At 39.8% G+C, this 26,547-nt stretch overlaps 1 protein-coding gene across 6 annotated transcripts in view; it reads left to right on the top strand.

Annotated features, from left to right (window-relative positions):
- GTPBP8 (GTP binding protein 8) overlaps window positions 1-26,547 on the top strand; it is a 201,139-nt gene that overhangs the window by 124,259 nt on the left and 50,333 nt on the right. The window contains exon 7 of one of the 6 annotated variants that reach the window (XR_014824827.1): window positions 17,414-17,527. The exons of the other annotated variants lie outside the window; for them this stretch is intronic. The gene's annotated coding sequence lies outside the window, so the exon portion shown is untranslated. Of the gene's footprint in view, window positions 1-17,413; window positions 17,528-26,547 lie in introns of those variants that run through there. 6 annotated transcript variants of the gene reach the window in all.

The following is a 26,547-nucleotide window of genomic DNA, read 5'->3' as shown; positions in this document are numbered from 1 at the left end:
TGGGCTGTGAGCATTAAGCAGTCTTAAGGGACTTTGCTGGTGACAGAGGGGAGAAGAGAAACAGATTTAAAGGTTACTACAACATAAAAGGACTTCATAGGAGGTAAGACAACTAACTGAAAAATGTTGAGGTTGATGAGAATTCTGGAGAAGTTCTACTGCATGAAGTAGACAAATGGTTAAAGGGGATTTCATAACAATTTTGTCAGTGGCTTTCACTGAAAAGGCAGTGGCCATAATGATTCTAAGGTAAAGGATTTGACCCCTATGCCATAGGATACAGTTGCTGGCTGTAAAACTTTGTGGGTCTATGGTGAACTCCATGTTGTACAGTGGGTATCTTAAGGGCATTCCTTCCTTTTCTCTTTTTCAAAAGGAAAAAGGTAACCTAATAACTGGGATGCCCAAGGGCAGGTGGGTTCATCACATTCTCTTTTAAGACCTTAAACGTTATGTTGTCCAGTTCTTCCCATAACATTGGGTTGGGGTTGTTATTGTTTAGTAAAACATACAGAAGTTTGGCCATAAAAAGGAAATTTGGAATCCAATTTCAGCAATAATCAACTAGCCCAAGAAAACTTTGCTGTTCATAGTTTGGAGTTTGGGGAAACCTGGGATACCATGAAGCCTATCTAGATCTAGGTGTAGCCCTTGTTCTGATATCAGATGCCCTAAATATCAAACCTGGGTTTGGGAAGACTGCAATTTTTCTTTGGTGACCTTATGTCCCTTTATGGCTAAAAGCTGTCTTCCTGTGAGGAGGCTTAAGAAGGAGAGCAAAGAAGCAAACCATCGACATATTACAACAAAGTAGAATATCTAGGCAACTTTACATCATCCAGATCAGCCTTCAGGAGTTGTGAGAAATAGGAAGGATTTTCTATATAACAGTGAAGAATTACTGTCTGGGTGAATTGTTTTTCTTCTCAAGTGAAGGCAAAAAGTACTGGCTAGCTTCCTCAACTGGAATTACATAAGTCAATTACAGAAAGGAATTTACTTCTTGTGGGAGTGGCTGTTAATAGCTATGAGGGTTAAGACAATAGGGTATAGAAGGATAACAATGTTTGTTGCCTGGAGGTCCCAGACAATGGAATCCTCAGCCCTTAGGTTTTCTCTCTGGTAAAGTAGTATTACAGGGACTAGTACAAAAGATAATGAGGCCTTGAGCTTTGTCATATACTATTATAAGGTTTATGCCTTAAAGTGCCTCTTTATTTAATCTTCCTGATTAATTCCAGGAAGAGATTTTGAGGAATCAATGTGAATTGTGATGGGGGTGCATTATGAACTTGGCCAGTGTCAGTTGGAGATTTTGCCCATAATATCAGTTGGTGATAGCTGGTTCAAAAGGAACAAATGATCGATGTTCTAGAATCAGCTCCAGGACTGAGACAGAATGTCAGTCAAAGGGTCATTTAATTCACCTAATTGGTTACTTTGATGGCTGCTGTCAAATTCTAGAATTATTTCCCTCTTTGGGGAGGAAGAAATTCTGACATGACACTTCTCTTTGAAGTCTCAGGCTAGTAAATAGGAACAGAGGAACTAAGGAGAAAAGGGTGTATAGCTCTCCAGGAGCCTAAGCAAAAGGGAATAGGTTCAGAAACGGGAACCTCTTGAGGTTCATCAGAGATTCCCCACTATTTGGACTGTTGTAGTACTTTTAAGTCAGGGGCTGCTTTATAGTAGTGGGGTTGAGCACCAAGAGGGTGGTTCAGTATCATCAGAACTGGAAGAGCTTCATCCCCAAATGGAGAACTCTTTCTCCAAGTCAATTAAGAGGGAGGATTGGGGGAGTTCCCTTCATGGCCCAGTGGTTAATGAACCCAACTAGGATCCATTAGGACTAGGGTTTGATCCCTGGCCTGGCTCAGTGGGTTAAGTATCTGGCATTGCCGTGAGCTGTGGTGTGGGTCACAGATGTGGCTTGGATCTGGCACTGCTGTGGCTGTGGCGTAGGCCTGCAACTGTAGCTCTGATTAGGCCCCTAGCCTGAGAACCTCCATATGCTGTGAGTGCAGTCCTAAAAAGCAAAGCAAAAGAAAGAAAGAAAGAGAGACAGAGAAAAGAAAAGAAAAGAAAAAGAAAAAGAGAGAGGATTGGGAAGAGGCCTTTAGTTCCTCATTGATAGGAACGTGACATTGGAGAGGCTGATTAGAAGCCTGAATGCTCCTGGCCTGAAGCTCCTAAGTTTGTATCACCCTCTTTTCCAGTGTCCTAGATCTTTACAGTAACAGCAGAAACTAGAAGGCTTTTGATTTCATTTATCAGTCTTCATTTGCTGGAGCTGAAGATTAAGAATTTTTGTGGTCTTCCTTTTAGGTGATTCATCTAGAGTGTGAGAAAGCTGTTTGCTAGATTAACTAAATCTGGAGTAGATATAGTTTCCCATTCCATCCTGATCCTTTTTAATAGAAAGGAAAGGTTCCAGTGCAGCCCATTAACAAACACAGGGCTAAAAGTAGAATCAACATCTGAAGACCAGAATTTTCCTTAAAAATAATCTGAACTCAATTATAATCATCATAAACAGGTTCAGATTTTTGTGTGCAATCTTGAATTTTGTTCCAATCAACAGGCTTTGGAAAATCCCTAGAAATTGCTTGATGGAGTCAACCTAGCAATTCCTTAAGACTGATAATAAGTTAGCAAGCTGATCTCCTGCTTATAATTCTAGAGACCTTTTGAGGACTTTCCCAGTTAGCAGTTTTCATCCAGTGCTGGACCTGACCTTCACTGACAAGCATATGCACTAGTTGATATAAATCAGAGAAACTAGACTGATATGTTTGAATCACTATATTTAAATTGCTCAGCAAATCTGTGAGGATCTTGAGTTATTTGGGCAAAATCTTAGACTATGGCTTGCAGTTCAGCTTTAGTCCAGAGAATATAAGGAAGTAAGGATTTAGCCTCTAGATCCTCAGGAGGCTTAAAGGGACAGGCTCTGATAAGTTCAGAGGAAAAAGGAGTGGGGAGAGTTTCAGAGAAAAAGGAAAATTCAGCAAGAGCATTAATATGGGGAATCTAAAGGTACAGAGGAGGTGTAGAAAGCATAAAAAGAAAGGAGGAAAATGTGCCAGAGGCAGATCCTGATTCAAGCCAAGGAAGAGGAGCCTGAAGCCTCAGAAGCCATTTTATCCTTCTTTAATCATTTGTTTGACTCAGTTAAAGTCTTAATTTGAAGAGAGGCAATTTTAGTTTCCTGATAATATTTGGAAGCTTCGAAATGTCAATCAAAATAGGCACTCCATGCAGTTCTAGAAATTTTAGAGCTATAATGGTCCAATTCAGTTTTAAGAAACTTAAGTTTGGGGGCTTGAAAAGTTCCCCATAATTGGCCATTGTTGTTTTAAACCACCTTTGAACAGATTGATCCATTTAGATAGAAATGTGCACAAGGAAGGACTTTTTTAAACATAAAATTAGCTGGAATACCTGAGGTGGGGGGGGGCACCCTCAACATACGTAGATGACTTGAGACCCCATTTCTCAGAGATTTTTCTCTAAAGTGAAGGAACAATTCTCAAACAGCTTAAATAACTTACAACTCAAACAGTTCAATTCATACTGCTTGCAACTCAAACAGCCTGCAACTCAAACAGCCTGCAGGCTTAATACCAGCCAGTTCTAAGGGAACAGCTTGGTCCTGGAGGGATCAGGCTGAAAATTTCTCAGCCAGTTCCTGTAGAACAGCCCCTCTGCCAAAGGAATGGGCCACAGGCTTTTCAGCTAGTTTCAGTTGAAACAGTCTGATCTCAAAATCAAACCAAGGTGCCAAACCAAAGGGCCAAAGAGTGCTTGCATATAGAAAAAGGCCTCAATCAGAAAGGGCAAAACTTTAAAATAGAGCCTTAATAAAACTTGAAGAGCTCCAAATGCAAAGAGAGCATAAGCTTAGATCCAGAAGCTTTAAACTCCAGGGTCAGCCAGAAAAGCAGTGGACTCCATGGGCTCAATTGTGGGTACTGTACATATTCACTCACCAACTCCCAAGCTGTCAGAAGTCTACTTTGGATCCCATACAGGGCACCAAAATGTTGACCTAAAATAAATAGACTGCCAATTTCTCCAGCAAAAAAAGAAAAATGGGTTTATTCAAGATCAACAGAGAATTGCAACTCCATGTCTGCAACCACAGTGAGCCACGTGCAAGTCCCCACACAGCTAGGGAAGAACACTCTAATATAGAGGAAAAGGAAATTGGGAAGGCTGCAGTAAACCGAGATTCCATGGCTTTTCCATTGGCTGACCCGGCCAGGAAATGAGGAGCTTTTCCTCTTCCTGTTAGGCCCTACTACAGTCACAGGGCATGAGAGCTCCCCCTTCTGGTTTCCCAATTCTATTTAATTGAGGTTTCTGTTTATTGGGTTTCTTACAGGTACCAATGTTATCGTAAAGATTTTCTTCTTTTTCTATTTCCCAGAAAAAAAATTAAGAGCATTGGAATGATCCATTTCTTAATGATGTAGTAGAATTCCCTGTGAATTCAGCTGGTCCTGGTGCTTTCTTACTGTCCTGTTGTTTGGAGGATGTTACTTCTTTTAAAAACTTTATTATTTTTTTCAAACAGTAATTTGTGTAGATATCTACTGTCTTGTAGAGACATTTTAAGTAACTTTTATTTTTAGAAAATTGTGTATTCCTAGATTTCAAATTTATTTGTAAAATTTTAGGAAAAGTAATCTCTGTTTAACTTCCCTTGTGTTTTCAGTTATTGTCTCCCTTTATAATTTTTTTTATTTTCTTATTTTAATATTTGTTTTTTTCCTTAAGTATGTATTTCTTTCTTTCTTTTTATTTTATTTTATTTTATTTTATTTTATTTTATTTTATTTTTTGCTTTTTTATGGCCACAGCTGTGTATATATGAAGGTTCCCAGGCTAGGGTCAAATTGGAACTGTAGCTGCTGGCCTACACCACAGCCATAGCAATGCCAGATCTGAGCCCCATCTGTGACCTACACACAGCTCATAGCAGTGCTGGATCCCTAACCCACTGAGTGAGGCCAGGGATCGAACCCACATCCTCATGGATCCTGGTCACATTCGTTTCTGCTGAGCCATGACGGGAACTCCTTAAGTACGTTATTTTTCCTTCAAACTTTTAGATGTAATGCACTGTATTCTTTGTTTTTGGTTAAGTAATTTCTGCTTTTATTTTGATTAGTTTCTACTTCCTACTTCTGCTGAGCCATGACGGGAACTCCTTAAGTACGTTATTTTTCCTTCAAACTTTTAGATGTAATGCACTGTATTCTTTGTTTTTGGTTAAGTAATTTCTGCTTTTATTTTGATTAGTTTCTACTTCCTACTTCCTACTTTCTTTAGGTTTATTATTATACCTAAAAAAAATCATTCCGTTTTTTTTTATTAACACCTTAAGTTGGATGGTCTTTTCCTTTATTATTCTACATATGTAAGGCTACAAGTTTTTCTATGAGCAGTGCTTTAATTGCACACTATATGTTCTGATATATAATTGTTTCTAAATTTATTTTTGGCATAGAGGTGAACTAATCATTGTCTTGATTCATGACACACTCTCATCATTGGTCAATGTGTACCCCTCTTTTATTTACTTACTTGTTTACTCTGTGTATGTATACAGCATTTAGAAGTTCCCCAGCCACATGAACCCATTGAACTCATACCACAGAAGCGAGCATGGAATATGTCCAAGCCACTGCAATGACAATACCAAATTCTTAACCCACTGCTCCACAAAGGAACTCCCTGTTACCTTTTTTAACATTATAACTTTTAAAATTATGGACCCACCATCCAATATGGTCTTGACAATGCCTTACATCTGCCTTTATGGTCCTTCCCATCCTCTTCCTCTGCTTATTTCTCCCTCCAGCTCAATAAGAGGTAAACATCATTCTGAACTATTTGTTCTTCATTCCCCTTGCTTTTTTTTTTAATATAGTTTTATATCATCTATCTATCCCATACCTGCTCTTAAAAATATTTTATTGTAGATTTAATTTTTTCCATTTAAAAAATATTTTGTAATTTCTTTATTGATTGCCTCTTTGACCCAAGAGTTGTTCTTAAAAAAGGGTTGTAACTGATTAATAAATTCAGCAAAGTGGCAGGATATAAGATTAACATTCAGAAGTCAGTTGCATTTCTGTATACCAGCAATGAAACATTAGAAAAGGAATACAAAAATACGATACCTTTTAAAATTGTACCTCACAAAATCAAATACCTCGGAATACACCTGACCAAAGAGTTAAAGGACCTATATGCCGAGAATATAAAACTTTAATCAAAGAAATCAAAGAAGATGTAAAGAAATGGAAAGATATTCCATGTTCCTGGATTGGAAAAATCAATATTGTAAAAATGGCCACACTACCCAAAGCAATCTACAGATTCAATGCAATCCCTATCAAATTACCCATGACATTTTTCACAGAACTAGAACAAACAATCCAAACATTTATATGGAACAACAAAAGACCCAGAATCGCCAAAGCAATCCTGAGAAACAAAAACCAAGCAGGAGGCATAACTCTCCCAGACTTCAAGAAATACTACAAAGCCACAGTCATCAAAACAGTGTGGTACTGGTATCAAAACAGACAGACAGACCAATGGAACAGAATAGAGAATCCGGAAATAAATCCTGACACCTATGGTCAATTAATCTTTGACAAGGGAGGCAAGAACATAAAATGGGAAAAGGAAAGTCTATTCAGCAAGGATTGCTGGGAAACCTGGACAGCTGCATGCAAATCCATGAAACTAGAACACACCCTCACACCATGCACAAAAATAAACTCCAAATGGCTGAAAGAATTAAATATACGACAGGACACCATCAAACTCCTAGAAGAAAACATAGGCAAAACACTCTCTAACATCAACATCATGAATATTTTCTCAGGGCAGTCTCCCAAAGCAATAGAAATTAGAGCAAAAATAAACCCATGGGACCTCATCAAACTGAAAAGCTTTTGCACAGCAGAGGAAACCAAAAAGAAAACAAAAAGACAACTGACAGAATGGGAGAAAACAGTTTCAAATGATGCAACTGACAAGGGCTTAATCTCTAGAATATATAAGCAACTTATACAACTCAACAGCAAAAAAACCAATCAATCAATGGAAAAATGGGCAAAAGACCTGAATAGACATTTCTCCAAGGAAGATATACAGATGGCCAACAAACACATGAAAAAATGCTCAACATCGCTGATTATAAGAGAAATGCAAATCAAAACTACCATGAGATACCACCTCACACCAGTCAGAATGGCCATCATTAATAAATCCACAAATAACAAGTGCTGGAGGGGCTGTGGAGAAAAGGGAACCCTCCTGCACTGTTGGTGGGAATGTAAACTGGTACAGCCACTATGGAGAACAGTTTGGAGATACCTTAGAAATCTATACATAGAACTTCCATATGACCCTGCAATCCCACTCTTGGGCATCTATCCGGACAAAGCTCTACTTAAAAGAGACACATGCACCCGCATGTTCATTGCAGCACTATTCACAATAGCCAGGACATGGAAACAATCCAAATGTCCATCGACAGAGGATTGGATTCGGAAGATGTGGTATATATACACGATGGAATACTACTCAGCCATAAAAAAGGATGACATCATGCCATTTGCAGCAACATGGATGGAACTAGAGAATCTCATACTGAGTGAAATGAGCCAGAAAGACAAAGACAAATACCATATGATATCACTTATAACTGGAATCTAATATCCAGCACAAATGAACATCTCCTCAGAAAAGAAAATCATGGACTTGGAGAAGAGACTTGTGGCTGCCTGATGGGAGCGTGAGGGAGTGGGAGGGATCGGGAGCTTGGGCTTAGCAGACACAACTTAGAATAGATTTACAAGGAGATCCTGCTGAGTAGCATTGAGAACTATGTCTAGATACTCATGTTGCAACAGAAGAAAGGGTGGGGGAAAAAATGTAATTGTAATGTATACATGTAAGGATAACCTGACCCCCTTGCTGTACAGTGGGAAAATTAAAAAAAAAAAAAAGGGTTGTTTTCTCTTTATTTTGTTTGTTTTGCTATATTGATTTATTATGAAGATTCTAGTTTTATAAAATCATGGGCAAAGAATGTTTTTGCATAATATTCCCATTTTGGAATTAATTAATGTTTTTCTTTGGCTTGAAATATGGTTAATTGCTGTGACTTCCACAAAACTCATGTAGAAAAAGCATACTCTGTAGTATAGAACTTGATACATGTCAATCAGACCCACTTCATTAATTATGATAGTAAGCACTTTTATATCATACTTTTTTTGTTTCCACTTGATCTGTCATGGACTAAGGGGGCAGAATTTAAATTTCCTACTGTTGAGGGATTTCTGTTTTACACTATCTTCTCTTCCATGGGTTTTGCTCTATGATTATTGATTCTCTGTTAGTTGGTACTTTATCTTTTTGAAAATCATACAATTAAAACATTACAAAGTACCATTCTTTGACTTTTTTAAGCTTTTTTTTTCTTGATACTAAGGTTATGGCCCATTGCCTTTGCAGTATTTCTCTGCCCATGTTTTATTCTCAGCCGTTCCAATGCCTTTGTTTTAGGTAGGACTCTATATAGCCTATAGGTGAATTTTGCTTTGTGATCCAATTTGAAAGGCTTTTCCTCATCTTTGACTCCTGTTATGTGTTGAATCGTGTTCCCCAAAATTTGTATCGTGAGCTTCTAATCCTAGTACCTCAGAATGTGATCTTATTTGGAAACTGGATCACTGCAAATGTAATTAGTTAAGATAAGTTCATACTGGAAGGTGGGCCCCTAATCCAATATGTCCTTATGAAAGGGGGAAATTTGAACACAGATTCAATGCCATGTGAAGATTGGAGTTATACTGCCACAAGCCAAGGAACTACTGAAAACTAGAAGGAAGTCCTGGAATAGATCCTTCTCTAGAGCCTTCAGAGGGAGCATGGCCCTACTAACACTTATCTCAGACTTTTAGCCTCCAGAATTATGAGAAAATATGTTTCTGTTGCTTAAGCCTCTCTGTTTGTGGTACTTTGTTATAGCAGCCTTAGCAAATTAAAACAACTTCTTTGTGGGAGTTCCCACTGTGGTACAGTGGGTTAAGGACCCGGCATTTTCTCTGAAGCAGCTTGAGTAGCTGCTGAGACACAGATTCAATCCCCACCCAGCATAGTGGGTTAAGGATCTGGCATTGCCACAGCTGTAGTGTAGGTCACAGCTGCAGCTTGGATTTGATCCCTGGCCCAGGAACTTCCATATATGCTGCAGATGCTGACCAGAAAATAAAAATTAAAAAAAAAAATACAACTTCTTTGTAAATATCAGTTGATTCTCATTATCAGGAACACTTTGTATTAATTTTTTAAATTGCTATTATGCCTTAATAAGTACAAATTCATGGCAAATTGCTGAGGACCAGATGTTATAAATGTTGACAGGATCTATAGGTGACTCCTGAAATGTTCTAAATCCCTATAACCCTAAGAAAAACTAGAGTAGCTTACACCTATCCTAACACTGGCATACTCCAGAAATCTCAAGTAAGCTAGCTAAAAGCCAGCCAGGTAAGGATAACACCTCCTTTTCTTTTCAGAATTGTGAAACTTGGGTGAATCAAAGAATTGAAACCATTAAGAGTCTCTCTAGCAAGACAAAAGTAAACCTAGACTTCTGTTACCTGGTCCAGAGATACCTGACTGGGACTTCCCTGGCCATTTGTAAAAATGAAGAAACTTCTAATTCCTCCAGTAAGGATAACTCACTTGCCTAACTGTAAAAGGCTATTAAGAAGAAGGAGGGCACCTAAGGGCCCTAACTGAGACAAGATCAAGATTGTTCTCATCTCAAGCATTCATTTGTAACTCAACTGTCCATGCTCCCACTGTCAACCAACAGGTTTTTGTTTTTGTTTTTTACTTTGATTACCAATATTTACTGCACTTTATTAAGCAGAGCTAGAATGCAGCAGACTGGGTGGTCTATAGTTAAGGATGGCTTGGTCCTGCATCCTAGAGGTGCTCTGGATGCTGGCCTCTGAGAGATGGCACAAAGATCTAAAGTGGCCTTATATATCCTTTCCTTTCTTCATTCCTTCTCTTCATGTTTCCACTTCTTACCTTCTCAGCCCAGTTGCCATGGAGAAGAATACTAGGTATATAATTTGAAGGCTATGAACAGTGGCAATACCTTCAAACAAAGAATATGGACACCAGTCAATCCTTAGTATTAGGAGTTTAGTTCCTAAACTCTGACAGGAATGGCCACTGTTGGAAGAGAGGTAATGAGTGAACTGGAGCACAGAATTCCTCTATGTAAACATATGTAGCATACATCTTACCTAACTATGCCTTCCAAAGAGGGGGAAAAACATTAACACACTGGTTATAAACTGAGTGGAAAGAACATAGAGTTCCCATATACCCCTGTTCCTCACGCATGCACAATCTCCCTCCATATCAGCATCCTGCACCTAGTGGTAAAATTGCTGAACTTACACTGACACATCATCACTTCAAGTCCATAGTTAACATTAGAGTTCATTCTTGGTGTTGTATATTCCATGGGCTTTGACAAGTATAGTATACAAAATAGTTTATCTCCCCTATAAATTCTCTGGCTTTGCCTACTCATCCCTCTCTTCCCTCGAACCCCTGGTAACCATATATCTTTGTACTGGCTCCATAATTTGGCCTTTTCCAGCATGCTGTGTCGTTGGAGTCACACAGTGTGTAGGCTCTTCAAATTGTTTCTTTCACTTAGAAATATTCATTTAAGGTTCCTCCATATATTTACATGGCATGACAGCTCATTTATTTTTAGTGCTGAATAATATCCCATTATTTCGAATACCACAGTTTTACTTATCCATTCACCTATTGAAGAACATCTTGGTTGTTTCCAAGTTTTGGTAGTCATGAACAGAGCTGCTATAAACATCTGTGTGCAGGTTTTGTGTGGACATAAGTTTTCAACTCCTTTGAGTAAACACCGAGGAGCACAATTGCTAGATCCTATGGTAAGAATATGTTTAGTTTCATAATAAACAACCAAATGGTCTTCTAAAGGGCTGTATCACTTTGCAGTCCCATCATTTCTGTTGCTCCACTTCCACACCAGCATTTGATGTTGTCACTGTTCCAGATTTTGGTCATTCTAATAGGTGTAGTGGTATCTTATTATTACTTTAATCTCCAATTCCCTGATAGTTTATGTGGAACATTTTTTCCATGTGCTTATTTGCTCTCCATACATCTTCTTTGGTGAGGTATCTTTGCGGTCTTTGGTCCAGTTGTTTTTGTTTTTTTGTCTTTTTTTTTTTTTTTTAGGGCTACACCTGTGGTATATGGGGGTATCCAGGCTAAGGGTCAAATTGGAGCTGTAGCCTCTGGCCTATGCCACAGCCACAGCAATGACAGATCCGAGCCACATCTCCAAACTACCCCACAGCTTATGGCAAGGCCATATCCTTAACCCTCTGAGCGAGGCCAGGGATTGAACCTGCATCTTCATGGATACTAGTCAGATTCCTTTCCACTGAGCCACAACAGGAACTCCCTTGTTGGTCCATTTTTAATGAGGTTGTTTATTACTACTGAGTGTTAAGAGTTCTGTGAGTATTTTCGATAACAGTCCTTTTTCAGATGTTCTCCAAATATTTTCTCCCACTCTGTGACTTGTCTTCACATTCTCTTTACATTGTCTTTATTGGAGTGGAAGTTTTTCACTTTAATGAAGTTTGGCTTATCAATTATTTCTTTCATAAATCATGTCTTTGGTCTTGGATATAAAAAGGCATCACCATACCAAAGGTCATATAGGTTTTCTCCTGTGTTATCTTCCAGGAGTTTTATTTTATTTTTTGTCTTTTGTCTTTTTAGGGCTGCACCCCCGGCATGTGAAGGTTCCCAGGCCAGGAGTCCAATGGGAGCTGTAGCCACTGGCCTATACCACAGCCACAGCCACAGCAACCCCAGATCTGAGCTGTATCTGTGACCTACACCACAGCTCAAGGAAATGCTGGATCCTTAACTCACTGAGCAAGGCCAGGGATCAAACCACAGCCATAGTTCCTAGTCAGATTCATTTCTGCTGCACCATGATGGAAACTCCTCTTCCAGGAGTTTTATAGTTTTGTGTTTTACATTTAAGTCTATAATCCATTTTGAGTTAATATTTGTAAAAGGTGTAAGACTGTGTGTAAATTCTTTATATATATATATATATATATATATATATATATATATATGGCTATTCAGTTGTTCCAGCACCATTTGTTGAAAAAGACTTTTTGATTGTCAAAGATCAATTGGCTGTATTTCTGGGGATCTATTTTTAGGCTATTCTTTTTCATTGATCTATTTGTCTATTCTTTCCCTAACACCACACTGTCTTGATTAATGAAGCTTTATAGTTAAGTCTTGAAGATGGGTAGTATCAATCCTTCAAATTTTTTCTTCTCCTTCAATGTTATGTTGATCATTCTGTGTCTTTTGCCTTTCCACATTAACTTTAGAATAAGTTTATCAATATCCACAATATAACTTGATAAGATTGTGACTGAGATTGCTTTGAATCTATAGACCAAATTGGAAAGAACTGACATCTTGACAATATTGGGTTTTCCTATGCATGATTGTGGAATACCTTTTCATTTATTTAATTTTTTGATAACTTTCATCAGAAGTTTGTAGTTTTCCTCATATAGATCTTGTATGTATTTTGTTAGATTTATACCTAAGTATTTTATTTTGGGAAATGCTAATATAAATGGTAATATAATTTTAATTTCAAATTCTGTCTGTTCATTGCTGGTATATAGGGAAGGAGTTGGCTTATGCATATTAACCTTGTACTCTATAGTCTTCCTATAATCACTTGTTAATTCCAAGAGCTTTGAGGGTGGTTTGGGGGGGGTTTTGGTTGATTCTTTTGGGTTTTCAACATAGATGATCATATCAACTGCAAACAAAAACAATTTTGTTTTCCTTCCCAGTGTATACCTCCCTTTTATTTCCTTTTCTTGTCTTATTACATTAGCTAGAACTTCCATTGTGATATTAAAAAACAGTGGTGAAGGGATATCCTTGCCTTGTTGCTGATCTTAGTTGGAAAGATTTGAGTTTCTCACTATAAATATGAGGTTTGCTGTAGGGCTTTTGTAGATGTTCATCATCAAGTAGAGAAAGTTCCCCTCTATACCTAATGTGTTCAGAGTTTTTAATCATGAATGAGTGTTGGATTTTGTCAAATGTCTTGTATGCATTTATTGATAGGACTATGATTTTTCCTCTCTAGTCTGTTGATGTAATGGATTACATTAATTGATTTTTGAATTTTTGAACCAGTCTTGCATACCTAGGATACCTCTCCCTTTGTTGTGGTATATAATTCTTTTTGTACATTGTTGGATTCGAATTACTAACATATTGTTGAAGTTTTTGCATCTATATTCTTGAGAGGTATCAATGTAGTTCTCCTTTCTTGTAATGTCTTTTTCTAGTTTTGCTGTTAGCTGGCCCCATAAAATGAGTTAGAAAATATTTCCTCTGCTTTTATTTCCTGGAAGAGATTTTAGAGAATTGGTAAAATTTCCTCCTTAAATGTTTGGGAGAACTCAAAGTGAACCCATCTGGACCTGGTACTTCCTGTTTTGGAAAGGTGTTGATTTAATTTCTCTGATAGATGTAGATCTATTCAGACTGTCTCTTTCTTCTTGTGTGAGTTTTGGCAGATTTTGTCTTTCAAAGACTCTACATTTCATCTACATTATCAGACTTGTAAGCGTAGAGTTGTTTATAGTATTTCTTTATTATCCTTTTAATGTCTATGGGATCTGTGATGACATTTCTGCTTTCATTTCTGATATTAGTAATTTTTTTTCTCTTTTTTCTTGGTTAACCTGGCTTGAGATTTATTTTATTGATCTTTTCAAAGAACTAGCTTTTAGGTTTTTTTTTTTTTTCCTCTACTGATTCTGTTTTCAATTTAATTGGTTTCTGCTCTAATTTTTATTATTTCTTTTCTTCTGCTTACTTCGAATTTAATTTTGCCTTTTGCCTTTTTTTCTGGTTTCGTATGTGTAAGCTTACATTATTGACTTTTTTCTTTTCTATATGCATTCAATATGGTTAGACTATTGACATTTGAAGTTATTATTGATACAGTTAATGTCCAACATAATTTGTTATTATTTCCCATTTGCTGCCCTTTTTCTTTCTGTTTTTGTCGTCCACTGTTTTTCTACCTTTTGTGGTTTTAACTGAGTATTTTATATGGTTTTACTTTCTCTCTTTTCTTGGTATATCAACTACACTTTTTTTTTTAAGTTTAGTGGTTGCCTTTGAATTTTCAATATTCATTTACAGCTAAATAAAGTCCACTTTTAAATAACATTTTTTAATAACATCTTAATATTTTATGGGTAGCACAAGTTCTCTATAATAACAAAATATTCCCAACTTTTCCTTGTATGATTGTTCTTTGCGTCATTTATTTTATTTATATATAAGCAAATATAAGCATATGTATATATACATGAGTATTCATAATCACATAATTGTATCCATTTATTATTTTGAATGAACTGTTATCTGCTGCATCAGTTAAGAATAAGAAAAATAAAAAGTTTTTTATTTTACCTTCATTATTCATTACTCATCTTCACTCTTTCTTTATGTAGATCCACGTTTCTGACTTGCATCATTTTCCTTCTCCTCGAGGAATTTCTTTTAAAATTTCTTACAAGACAGATCTATTGGCAACAGATTCCTTTGATTTTTGTTTGAGAGTCTCTATTTCTCCTTGTCTTTTTTTTGCATGTGTGTGTCTTTTTTTTTTTTTTTTTTTTTTGTCTTTTCTAGGGCCGCTTCCTGAGGCATATGGAGGTTCCCAGGCTAGGGGTCTAATCGGAGCTGTAGATGCCGGCCTACGCCAGAGCCACAGAACATGGGATCTGAGATGTGTCTGCGACCTAAACCACAGCTCACGGCACCACCAGATCCTTAACCCACTGAGCAAGGCCAGAGATCAAACCTTCAACCTCATGGTTCCTAGTTAACCACTGCGCCACGATGGGAATTCTCCTTTTCTTTTGAAGGACAATTTCACAGAGCACAGGATTCTGGTTGGTGAGTTTTTTCTCTCAACACTGGAAATATTTCACTCCACTCTCTTTTTGCTTGCACGGTTTCTGAGAAGCCAAATGTAATTCTTATTTTTGCTTCTGTAGGTATAAAGTGTGTTTTTCCCTCTGGCTTCTTTATATTTGTTTTTCTGCAGTTTGAATATGATGCGCCTTTGTGTAATGTTTTGTCATTTACTCTGCTTGATGTTCTCTTAGCTTCCTGGATCTGTCATATGCTGTCTGTAATTAATTCGGGGAGATTCTCAGTCATTATGACTTCAAACATTTTTTCTGTTCCTTTGTCTTCTCCTTCTGGTATTCCTACTAAGTACACCTTCTGTAGTTGACTGGCTATTTTTAGATATTCTGTTCTAAATTTTTTCAGCTTTTTTCCTTTTTCCTTTTTGGAAGTTTCTATTGACATATCCTTAAGCTCAGAGGTTCTTTCCTTAACCATATCCAATCTACTAATGAGCTCATCAAAGGCTTTTTTTTTTCCTTTGCTTTTTAGGGCCACACCTGCTGCATATGGAAGTTCCCAGGCTAGGAGTCCAGTCAGAGCTGCAGCTGCTGGCCTACACCACAGCCATAGCAACATGGGATCCGAGCCTTGTCTGTGACCTATAACATAGCTCATGGCTACGCCAGATCCTTAACCCACTCAGAGAGACCAGGGATTCAACCTGCGTCCTCATGGATACTAGTTGGGTTGTTACCACTGCACCACAACAGGAACTCCCAAAGGCTTTTTTTTTTCTTTTACAGTGTTTTTGATCTTCTTTTTGATTCTTTCTCAGAATTCCCATCTCTGATTACATTACCCAGCTGTTCTTGCATATTGTCTAGTTTATCCTTTAGAGCCCTTAGCATATTAATCGTAGTTGTTTTACAGTCGCATTATGGTCTGATAATTCCAACATCCCTGCCAATATCTGAGTCTAGTTCTGATACTTACTCCATCTCTTCAAACTGTGTCTTTCTGCCTATTTATATGTCTTGTAATTTTATCGTTGAAAAGGTAGATATGATGTACTAGGTGGAAGAGGCTATGATAAATAGGCTCTAGTAATGTAGTGGTAAGGTGTGAGGGGAAGGGAAGTGTTCTATAGCCTTATGATTAGGTCTCAGTCTGTTGGCGAGTCTGGTCCCCTGGACTACGATTTGGCTCTGATAGTCCCAGCAAGTTAGGCCCTGGCAAAAAATAAAAGTTTCTCCCAAGAGCATGTCTTGTTAAGGAAAGAATGCTGTGGACTTATTTCATTCCCCATTCTCCCCTCCCCCTGCCTAAAGCACAAGATTATTCTCAATCCTCACTGTGAGCACCTGATAGAGATTTTGGAGTTTGAAGTCACAAAAGACAAAGGTGTGAGGGTTATTTCCCTCTCTGTCCCAACCCCCATGACTGGATTCCCCTGATGGTTTTACTTCTCTGGCTCATACACCGTGAGCCTCTAAGCAATCTATCTGGTACAGTTCAGGTTTTCTGACTTAGAACTGACTTCCACAGAGGTTGCTGCTTATGGGTTTCAGTAAGTTGTGATTCTCTATATTTGTTTGTCTGCCTCTCCAATTTTGGGGGGGTCGGTTTGCCCTATGATCTTCTCTGATCAGCCTAAGAAAAGTTGTTGAGTTTTTCAGTTCGTTTAGCTTTTTACTTGTTGTTAGGACTGAGCAGTGACTTTGAAGCTTCTTACATGCTGGACAGGAAACTGGAAGTCCCTATGTCAGTATTTTAAAATCAATGTAGAAGTAATAATCAGTTCATCCTGATAAAACACCTCTTAGACAAATCAGCATGATTCTGAAGTGATGGTTAAAGCTCAACTGGTGCAGAGATGTTAAGCAGGTTACTCAAGGCCACAGAGCAAGCAGGCTGAAAACAGAGCAGGGGTTAGAGATCTGGAGAGCCTGACTCCCAGCCCTGCATGTAGACTACACCACCTGTAAACAAAAATAAACTAGCTAACAGCCAAACCAGATAAATATGCCTGAAGTGAGCCACTTGTGGCTGCCAAACTTGTCCTCTTTGCACAGTCTGTAAGCCCAGGATCTGAAAGTTAGGGCCTTTGCACACATATCATCACAGGAACCCATCTCCGAGGGGCCATGCTTCAAGGAGCAAGGGACTGACCATCTTTGGTGGTCATCACAGTGAATGTTCATTGCATTTGTATGGTCCACTTCAATTATTAAAACGCTTTTATGTGATTTATCTCATATATTCCTTCCAACCATACTAGGAGAGTGTGAAATACATTCTTTCTTTTGTTTTTTAGAAGTCGGTGAGCCAAGAAGGCCAACAACCCAGTGCTAGGAGCTGAATCTACCCTAATGAGTATGAAGAAGTAAGCAAAGTCATGGTCTCCAGATGAATGCAGGAGATCCCTGAGGTCAGATCTAAGTAGAACCAACTGGGGTCTGGCAGGGAGCAGGGTAGAGACAGAGCATAGCTAAGGGAACTGTATGCCTCTTGGTTACCATTATCATCTTCAGTATTTGGAAACTTCCTGGGAGACAGGTAGTACATTAGGGATAGGACATGCTTGGCCATGCCTACGGTATTAAAAAGTCCTTCCCCTCAGTATATCTTAGGAGAACAAAAACGTCCTTAGATGGAGGCTGTCATGGTTGTTCAGTATCCAGATTGGAATGTACCTCTTTGCAAAAAATAGTGACTTGGTACTTTTGCCAGCTTCATGTAGGGAGCAAATTAGGGAAACATTGGCTTTTTTTTTTTTTTTTAATTTTGTTGGAATATAATTGACTTACAAAGTTGTATTAGTTTCAGGTACACAGCAAAGTGAATCAATTGTACATATACATCTATCCAGAAAAACACTGGCATTTGACTATGTAATATAAAACTCAGAACAAAACTAGGTTAAGAAACCCCTCTGTCTTTTTTTTTTTTTTTTTTTTTTTTAAGGGCCGCACCTGCAGCACATGGAGGTTCCCAGTCTAGGGGACTAATGGGAACTACAGCCGCCAGCCTATGCCACAGCCACAGCAATGCCAGATCCGAGCCACATCTGCGACCTACACCACAGCTCATGACAACACCAGATCCTTAACCCACTGAGCAAGGCCAGGGATTCAACCTGCAACCTCATGATTCCTAGTCCGGTTCATTTCCACAGCGCCAGACAGGAACTCTGAAACTCCTCTGTCTTTGATGGCCCACTGTTTTGAGAGATGAAGTGACATTTTCCTTTTTAGATACTTGTGAATATTTTGTGTATTCATTTGGAATAGCTAAGCTTGGGTGCATAAAGTTAAAGAGAATAATTTTTTAAAAAAGTCCTTCCTGGACTTCAGTGAATGATCTTCCTGTTTCTCCCTGTCTCAGTCTTCTGTCCCTTTCACTATTACAATCAGTGTCCACACAGGCACCTGGCCTCACCCTCCCATTCACCTCTGGCCTCCCACACGCAGTCTCCTCCAGCCCTTTAAATTCAGCAGCAGCTAGGATGCTAACTCGGGTCTCCCTGCTCACTTACCCCTAAGCCCTTGTCCTGAACTAGAACCACACACCCAAATCTCCTTGACTGCTATGGTCATCCAACAACATACCTAAGAAGTCACAGAAATGTTTTAACATTCTTTAGAAATGAAACTAGGGATATGAACATTGGCATAAAAAGTAGAAATAGAATTATGTCCTTGTGTCAATCTCTAAGTTATCTTCCTCTTCTCCCTGAACACATGGCTAGACTACATTTCCCAGCCGTCCTTGCGGTTAAGAAGAGCCACGTAACTAAATTCCAGCCAATGTAGTGAGTGGAAGTGTTGTATACTCTTCACAGTCCTGGCCCATAAAAATTCTTCTCCGTTCTTCCCCACAGTTTCTGTGTGCTGAATGATGTTGCCCTAAGGTTTGGCAGAGTCCCAGGGTCTAAGAAGCCTGGGTTCCTTAACCACCATATGGAGGAGAGCTGTGTTCCAGCCAGGAGCACCTGCCTTGAACAGTTATAAAAATGAGAAATAAACTTCTATTGTGCTCAAGCCTTTATACATTTACAGTGTATTTGTGGCTGTTGTTCAGCTTTTCCTAACTAATAAATCCATCAAGTGAATGAAAGCATGTAGGACCATCACTCAGCTCCTATCTGATCCCAGAGAAACATATAATTAAAAAGGAAAAAAATAGCTGCCTAATAACAAAAGGAAAACAAAGCCATAGGTGAATGTGAATTATATTAGTATAAATAGGATGGGAAAACTTTGTGTAATTAAGATTCTTGCAGCAAAGAACCCTTGGAGTTTTTAATAGTTAAATCTCAGTGGATGAAATAGAATTCCTTGAGGAAAGGTTCCTTGTTAATGGATGGACCTGACACATACTAGGTAAATAGTAAATACTTTGATCAAATGAAGATTAAGGGAGGGAAGACTCTCAACACAAGCACGTTTCTATAAATGGAACATAACCAATCTTGAAGGCCAAGCTTTATTATTATTATTATCATTATTATTATTATTATTTTGTCCTTTTGGGGCCTCACCTGGGGTCGAATTGGAGCTATAGCTGCCAGCCTACACCATAGCCACAGCAACACAGGAACTGAGCCATGTCTGTGACCTACATGACAGCTCACAGCAACACCAGATCCTTAACCCACTGAGCAAGGCCAGATATCAAACCCATGTCCTCATGAATACTAGTCAGGTTTGTTACTGCTGAGCCACAGTGGGAACTCCTTGAAGGCCAAACTTTAAAAGAGATATTAGCAAATTCAAATGTCCAGAGAAGGGAAGTGAATCAAGGGTAGTAAAGTCTGAAACCGTGTGAGATCAGGATATTAAGGGAGTATAAATGTCTAACCTAGAGGAGCATGTGTGTGTGTGTGTGTGTGTGTGTGTGTGTGTGTGTGTGAGAGAGAGAGAGAGAGAGAGAGAGAGAGAGAGAGAGAAGGGGAGGAAGGAGGGAAGGAAAGAGTTATTGAGAACCACACCTGCCTTTCAGTAATTTGAAAATTTGAAGCGTTGTCATGGAGAAGAGGAACTGTATTCCACATACCTTAAAATGTAAAACTGGAACTGAACTTCTGCTTTATGTAAAAAAAAGCTTCCAACAAGCACAGCTCTTGGACAATGGAACAGGCTGCCTTGGAAAGAACTGGCTGCTGCCAGTTGAGGACATTGTAGAAGTTTATCCTGCACCGGGTGTTAGATGAGACAGTAAAGCTCCCTTCCAGAGGTTTTAGGACCTTGTGGAAAATGGTCCTCAAGAAGCTTGCACTAACTAACAAGGCATTCAGGAGATGCTCTCTTTTGGGATCACCTGTAGTTTCCAAAAGTCTCTGTACCAATTCTCAGTCTTTTCCACAGGATGGTTCTTTGGCTGGGTGCAAGAGAAAGGGGCAAATATCTGAGAGAAAGGAAGTCGGATGCTAAGTCAGAGAATCCATGATCTGAGTATTTTATTCAAAGTCTAGTTTTGGGAAGGGGAGGGCAGCTGATAGAGAGAGACAAAGCCATTAGCCTCTCAATACATCCTCTACCAAATTACACCAGTTTAGTGGAACTTTCAGTTCAGAATACCTCCTGGAAAGATAAAGCCAGTTGATCACCCACTTCTTACTGGCCTTAAGAGATCAATACCTGGTGAGTAGGAGGAAAAGCTAATGTTACCTTATATGTTCCTTAGGATGATCAAGCTCAGTTAGACACAAAGGGTGAAAGGCCCAAAGAGGGTATTGTGAAGGCTGGGGCCATCCAGAGTGTTGGGGAACTGTAGGGGGTGGGAGGAGGGTGGGGGGAGTTTTGCCTACTTTTCTGTTTAGCCTGGGGCCTAGGTGTATCTCTGAGAACTTTCTCTGGGCTGATAACACTGTTTGCCAACACTCAAGCTGGGATGTCAGGACTTGTTTGTAAACTGCAAACACCTTACTACAGCTCAGCCTAGTCTTCTCAGTCTACGTCAGTCTGGTCTCCTTGGCTGCAGTCCTGGGTCTGCTTTTTCCTTCCTCTGAGAGAAAGAAGGGAGAAGGAAAAGAAGGTTGCTATCTGTGCAAAGTATCTTCCCCTGCAAGAAGAGCCTATCAGTTATCCATTCTTGTGTGAGTCCCCCAGCCCCACGATTTATCACTTCCATGTCCACAACTTCTCTGTCATGGGTCTTAGACCACCTGTTCATACTGGCTGGCTCTTCATACCCAGAAACCTAGCAACAAGTACTAGACAGTTCGGGAACCTAGCAAAGAGCACCGGATAGTACAGAAACCTAAGAAGGAGGACAGAATAGGCACTACCAGCTTTTGGAAGGGAAACTATGGTGACCTGCATAGTCAAGGAAGGCTTCATGGAGGAAGAGGAAATGAATTTGAGAGTTGAAGAATGAGCAGGACTCAGGCATGCAAAGAGAAGTGAGGTCGGAGAGACTGCACAGGGAGAAGTGTGTACAAGAGTATGTTGGGGCCAACGCGTGGAGAGTCAGACTGGTTGGATCTATTGAGGGAACTAGTGCTTGGTGCAGGACATCTCACATCCTTCAGCTTCTACACACCATTCCAACTCCATCCATGATTGTTTGGGAGTCTCTAGACAGGAGTGCGCATTCTATGGTTGAGACCAGTAGGTTCGGAAATGCAGCAAAAAGGTTTATCTGCTAAGCATCTACCAAATCTCCATTAAATTTTCAAGTCAAATGGAGAAAAGTTGACTGGCTAGAAGTATGGTTAAATAAGTTTATAGCTGGTTCAATTGCTGGACCAAAATTATACTCATCTTTTGCCCCCAAATCTGTCACTGCTCATGTTTTCCTTATCTCCATCATTGGTCATTCATTAACCCAGTAGAAGTGTAGTGAATTCTTTTAAAAAGCCACCTTGCATCCAGATGAGTGTACCTCTGGACTTTCCCATGATATGAATTGTCACAGTAGAGGTACTTAATGGCCTTAACGGTAGTCAGTTTGGGGAGTTTTCGTTATGGCACAGCAGAAACAAATCTGATTAGTGTCCAGGAGGATGCAGGTCAGGATCCGTCATTGCTGTGTGCTGTGGGTAGGTCACAGGCGTGGCTTGAGATCCCATGTTGCTGTGGCTGTGGTATAGACTGGCAACTGTAGCTCCAATTCCACTCCTAGCCTGGGAACTTCCATATGCCAAGGGTACAGCCCTAAGAAGCAAAAAATAATAAAATAAAATAAAATAGAAAAGGAAGAAAGAAAAAAAGTAGTCAGTTTTCTCTAGGCCGTAATTGTAGCTGAGAAATACCATGTGCTATGTGTTTCACATGGTATGTAGGACTCTTATATTTTCCAGTTCTAGAGTAGTGAGAACTTTTCATTCAAATTGACGTCGGGGTATGTTAAACTGCTTAAATAAATGAATGCATCCATTTAGACTAACTCATGTAGTAAAAATAAATTCAAGTGCTAATGCCCCACAAAATGTTCTTGCCATTGAAAAATATGAAATACGTTATGCTTTCCTACTAACACTCACTGGCATAATCAGAGTGATTGACCTATATCTAGCATTTTGTATAAAACATATATAAATGAGAAGACAATAGTAGAAAGTTTAAGGAGTTCCCGTCATGGCTCAGCAGAAATGAATCTGACTAGTGTCCATGCGGATGTAGGTTTGATCCCTGGCCCCTCAGCAGGTTAAGGATCTGGCGTTGTTGTGAGCTGTGGGGTAGGTCACAGAAGCAGCTTGGACCCTGTGGTTGCTGTAGTATAGGCTGGCAGCTGTAGCTCTGATTTGACCCCTAGCCTAAGAACCTCCATATGCCATGGGTGTGGCTCTAAACGGCAAAAGAGAAGAGAGGAGAGGAGAGAGAGGGAGAGAAAGAAAGAAGGAAGGAAGGAAAGAAAAGGAAGGAAGGAAGGAAGGAAGGAAAGAAGGAAAAAAAGAAAGAAAGTTTAGAGAAAAGGGGGACTGGTCATAGGGTGCAAGGAATGGTGGGAGATGTCTTTTACAATTCATCAAGATGCAAACGGAGATAGCTTGTTTTTCAAAAAGGCATTGGGTCTACCCAGAAATAAGGAAAAACTTGAATCTAAAGAATAGCCTGGAAATATGGAACATAATGGAGCAAAAAGTACCAAAGCAGCAAAGTCCAACACACAAAACTGTAAAGTGCCAAAGCATCTTCTCCAGCATTACTTTGAAGGGTTGAGAATCACATTCCTGGTGAGTGTTGAAGAATAAAGGACTCAATACAGTCTTACCTGGAGGTCAGAGTAAGTGCTCTCAAAATCCCTCCTCCACCCAATGTCTTGGGATTTCTGGTTGAGTTAATGGGATAAAAGCTTTCCAAATCACAGTGGTGGATGAACTGTGAGTGATCAAGGACACTATTTCTAGAAGACAGATGCTTTCATGAGCAAGATGAGGCTGCTGCAGAGCTGTAATCTGCCAGTCTGAGAAGGTTGTCTGTGTCACAACCTACCTGACAGTTTGATCACGAATTTCTCCCCAAAAGGGACAACATCCTTGCATTTTGTTTGGAAGTCTGACCTTTTTCCCATGAAATTCTTAAAGCAGTTAATAATGATCTTTCCTAAAGGAAAGTTGCCATGCTTGCTAGCATGGGCTTTGAACTGACTTCTGGCACCAAAAACTTGTTGCTGAGTTAATGAAGGGGAACAATGAGTGAACAAGCTAGACAGGCATGAGGACAAACCACCCTGAGATAGAGAGGGGACCAGAGGCTTGACTTTGTTAGATGCTGACAGTGCACAGGACTATAACTATAACGTACAGGGTAGTGCTGTAGGATAGCAGTCAGCCACTTGTTTCAGACGGAGAGACAGGAGATGAGTGTACACAATGAGAAGGAGAAACACAGTTGAAAGAAGAGAGTTCTCACTGCCCCTCCCCACACCCCCATTATGGCTCTGCCTGAATTCAAAGGTCTATGGAGCTTTCTCAATTTATATATATATATATATATATATATATATATATATATATCTGTGTGTGTGTGTGTGTGTGTATATATATATATATATATATATATGTATCTTGGACTTGCGGCATAATCAGGAGAAAGCAGTCCATTGACCAGCTGTAAGTCCAAACTCTCAACATTTTCACACATTCACCAACCCCAACAGGACAGTGAAGTCTAAAGGTAGCACTATTAGGTGGAAAAAAAGTCTAGTTAAAATGACTTTTGAAAAATCCCTTAAATTTCCTATTAGACCATCTTTCAACAAGATGTTATAACATCTTTATACCATCTTTCATTGTTATACCATCTTTCAAAGGGTGCAACATAATTTCATGAGTGTTTTCCTTCAGTTGGGTAGGAGATAAAGTAGTAGATTTTTGTTTAAAGGATCATGTTTTATAAAAGAAATTACTTCTTGGAAGTTCTCATGTGGCTCAGCAATAATGAGCCCGACTAGTAGCCATGAGGATGCGGGTTCTATCCCTGGCCTCGCTCAGTGAGTTAAAGATCTGGCATTGCCTTGAGCTGTGGTGTAGGTAGGTTGCATATGCAGCTTGGATCCCAGCATTGCCGTGGCTGTGGTGTAGGCAGGCAATTGCAGCTCCGATTCGACCCCTAGCCTGAAAACTTTCACGCAGGTGTGGCCCTAAAAAAAAAAAAAAAAAAAAAGGAAAAGAAAAAGAAAAAAAAACCCTCAAAAATTAAAAAAAAAAAAAATTACTTCTTTAAACACAATCAGATCATATTATGAGATACATCTGAGAACCCAGACCAAAAGGGACCAAGGGAAAAGTAGACTCACATTTCTCATCTCAGCACATCGAACACTGCTCATTGAGTTGAAAGATGGGCAGATCATCCTCACCATTTAAATATTTAAATGGCTCTCTGTCCTTTGCTTCTTTTTTTTTTTTCCCGTTTTCCTTTCCTAACACATATTGTTGAACTCATGTCAATTAAAAACACATGGCACTCGACTCTGTAGTTCATAGACATATCCTCTCCTAAGAACCTATAAAAGGTAAGGTCCAATGCTTGAAGTTTTAGTTTCAGGACCAATTAGCCTCTGGAAAGTTCCTTATTGTTGACTACTGTCTTTCGAAATGTGTGCCCCAGATTCCAGCCCTTTGTTATTGCGCTTTTCCCATTGATGATACCCCCCATCTCTAAGTGTCCTTTACACAGTTCTTGGATGACACTTTGGGTCCAGAAGAGCTTGATTAAGCAGAAGACACAGATTTATGGGGAAGGGACCTGGAAAATCTCAGACACATCTTTATTGCAGCCCTCTAGGTCTGTGGGAGAGAGAACAGGGCCCCGAAGGATCAGCTCTGGATTTGCTCCAACTTCAGGCTTTCAGTCACTCCCTTCTCCTCACGCTCCCCAACATTTTAATGTTTCAATCTCTCTCCCTCCTTCCTCGTCCCCTGTTTATGCACCTTTTCTATGCCCTTGTCTCATTTTCTCATTCTTTCTAATTGCCCCGTTCTCTCACACTCACATCCCCTCGCGGATCATCTTTCTGTTGGAGCCTGTGCTGATGGCCTCTTTCCAAGAGCAGCAGGTTTGAATCAGCTCCAGTTTAAAATGAAGGCAGGGGGTTGGGGTGGAGTGAGGCCAGAAGGGGATATCAGCTCTCTCCTGTCCAGTGTTCCCAGCGCACAGCCTCCCCCAAGCCTCCCGGCTCCCTTCTCTCTCTCCCTCTCTCTTTGCCTAGACACCCCTCCCCACACAGGTACGTACAAGAGAAGGCCTAATAATCCCTTGCAGGCAAAACCAGAGACCTCCCCCCGCAACTCCTCTCCCTCCCCCGACAGGCAGCTGGTTTCCATTAGATGTTCCAAGTGCTATAAATATTCTCTTTTCTCACTTATCTCTTACTATTTTTCCTTTCCCTTTCTCATATTCCCCTCCCTGCCTCTGGATTCCCTCCTAGGAGGAGGCCTAAATTAAGAAGAGAAGGCATGCCAAACTTAGCATTAACCATCTTGTCATGCCCCAGGCCTCTGGCAGAGCAGAACCCAAAAATAATGGCTTCTTGTTTGTCCAGTTTGCCGCTCCACACACCAAAGGTGGAAATCCTCCCAGGAGAGCAGAGGGGCTTAGCTCAGGCCGAGCTCAAGGATGTTGCCAGGGTCACTCCATCTGTGTGCTCACTGACGTGCTGCTGGCTGAGCCTTTTGGGTCCTTTGTCTTGTGCTTTGCTCCAAAGAGCATCAGGGGTCTTGGGCACAGGTCTGGAAGGTGACATTCTGGGGTTCTTTGTACACAGGCACCATGACCTCAGGCAAGTTACCTAGCCTGCCTCGTTTGTAAAATCATGCTGATAACACCTGCCCCAAAAGTAGCAACTAATGGGAAAACTTTTAGCTCAAGTGGGCAAGGAACAGACACTGGTTCTCTCCTCCCGACGCCTCCCATGTGGAAAATCCCGCCCTCCTCTTCTACCTTCTTCTACACCTTCCAAGTAATTAACTGACCAATTAGAGAAAGATTAACCCCTCAA

The sequence above is a fragment of the Sus scrofa genome, chromosome 13, assembly GCF_054392235.1.
Source record: "Sus scrofa isolate SSC_HxYL_T2T_F1_AM1 chromosome 13, Sscrofa_HxYL_maternal_Yorkshire_Landrace_v2.0, whole genome shotgun sequence".
In the NCBI taxonomy this organism is placed as follows: Eukaryota; Metazoa; Chordata; class Mammalia; order Artiodactyla; family Suidae; genus Sus; species Sus scrofa.
Note: the sequence above shows the minus strand (reverse complement) of the source record. Positions and strands in the feature narration are given on the sequence as shown.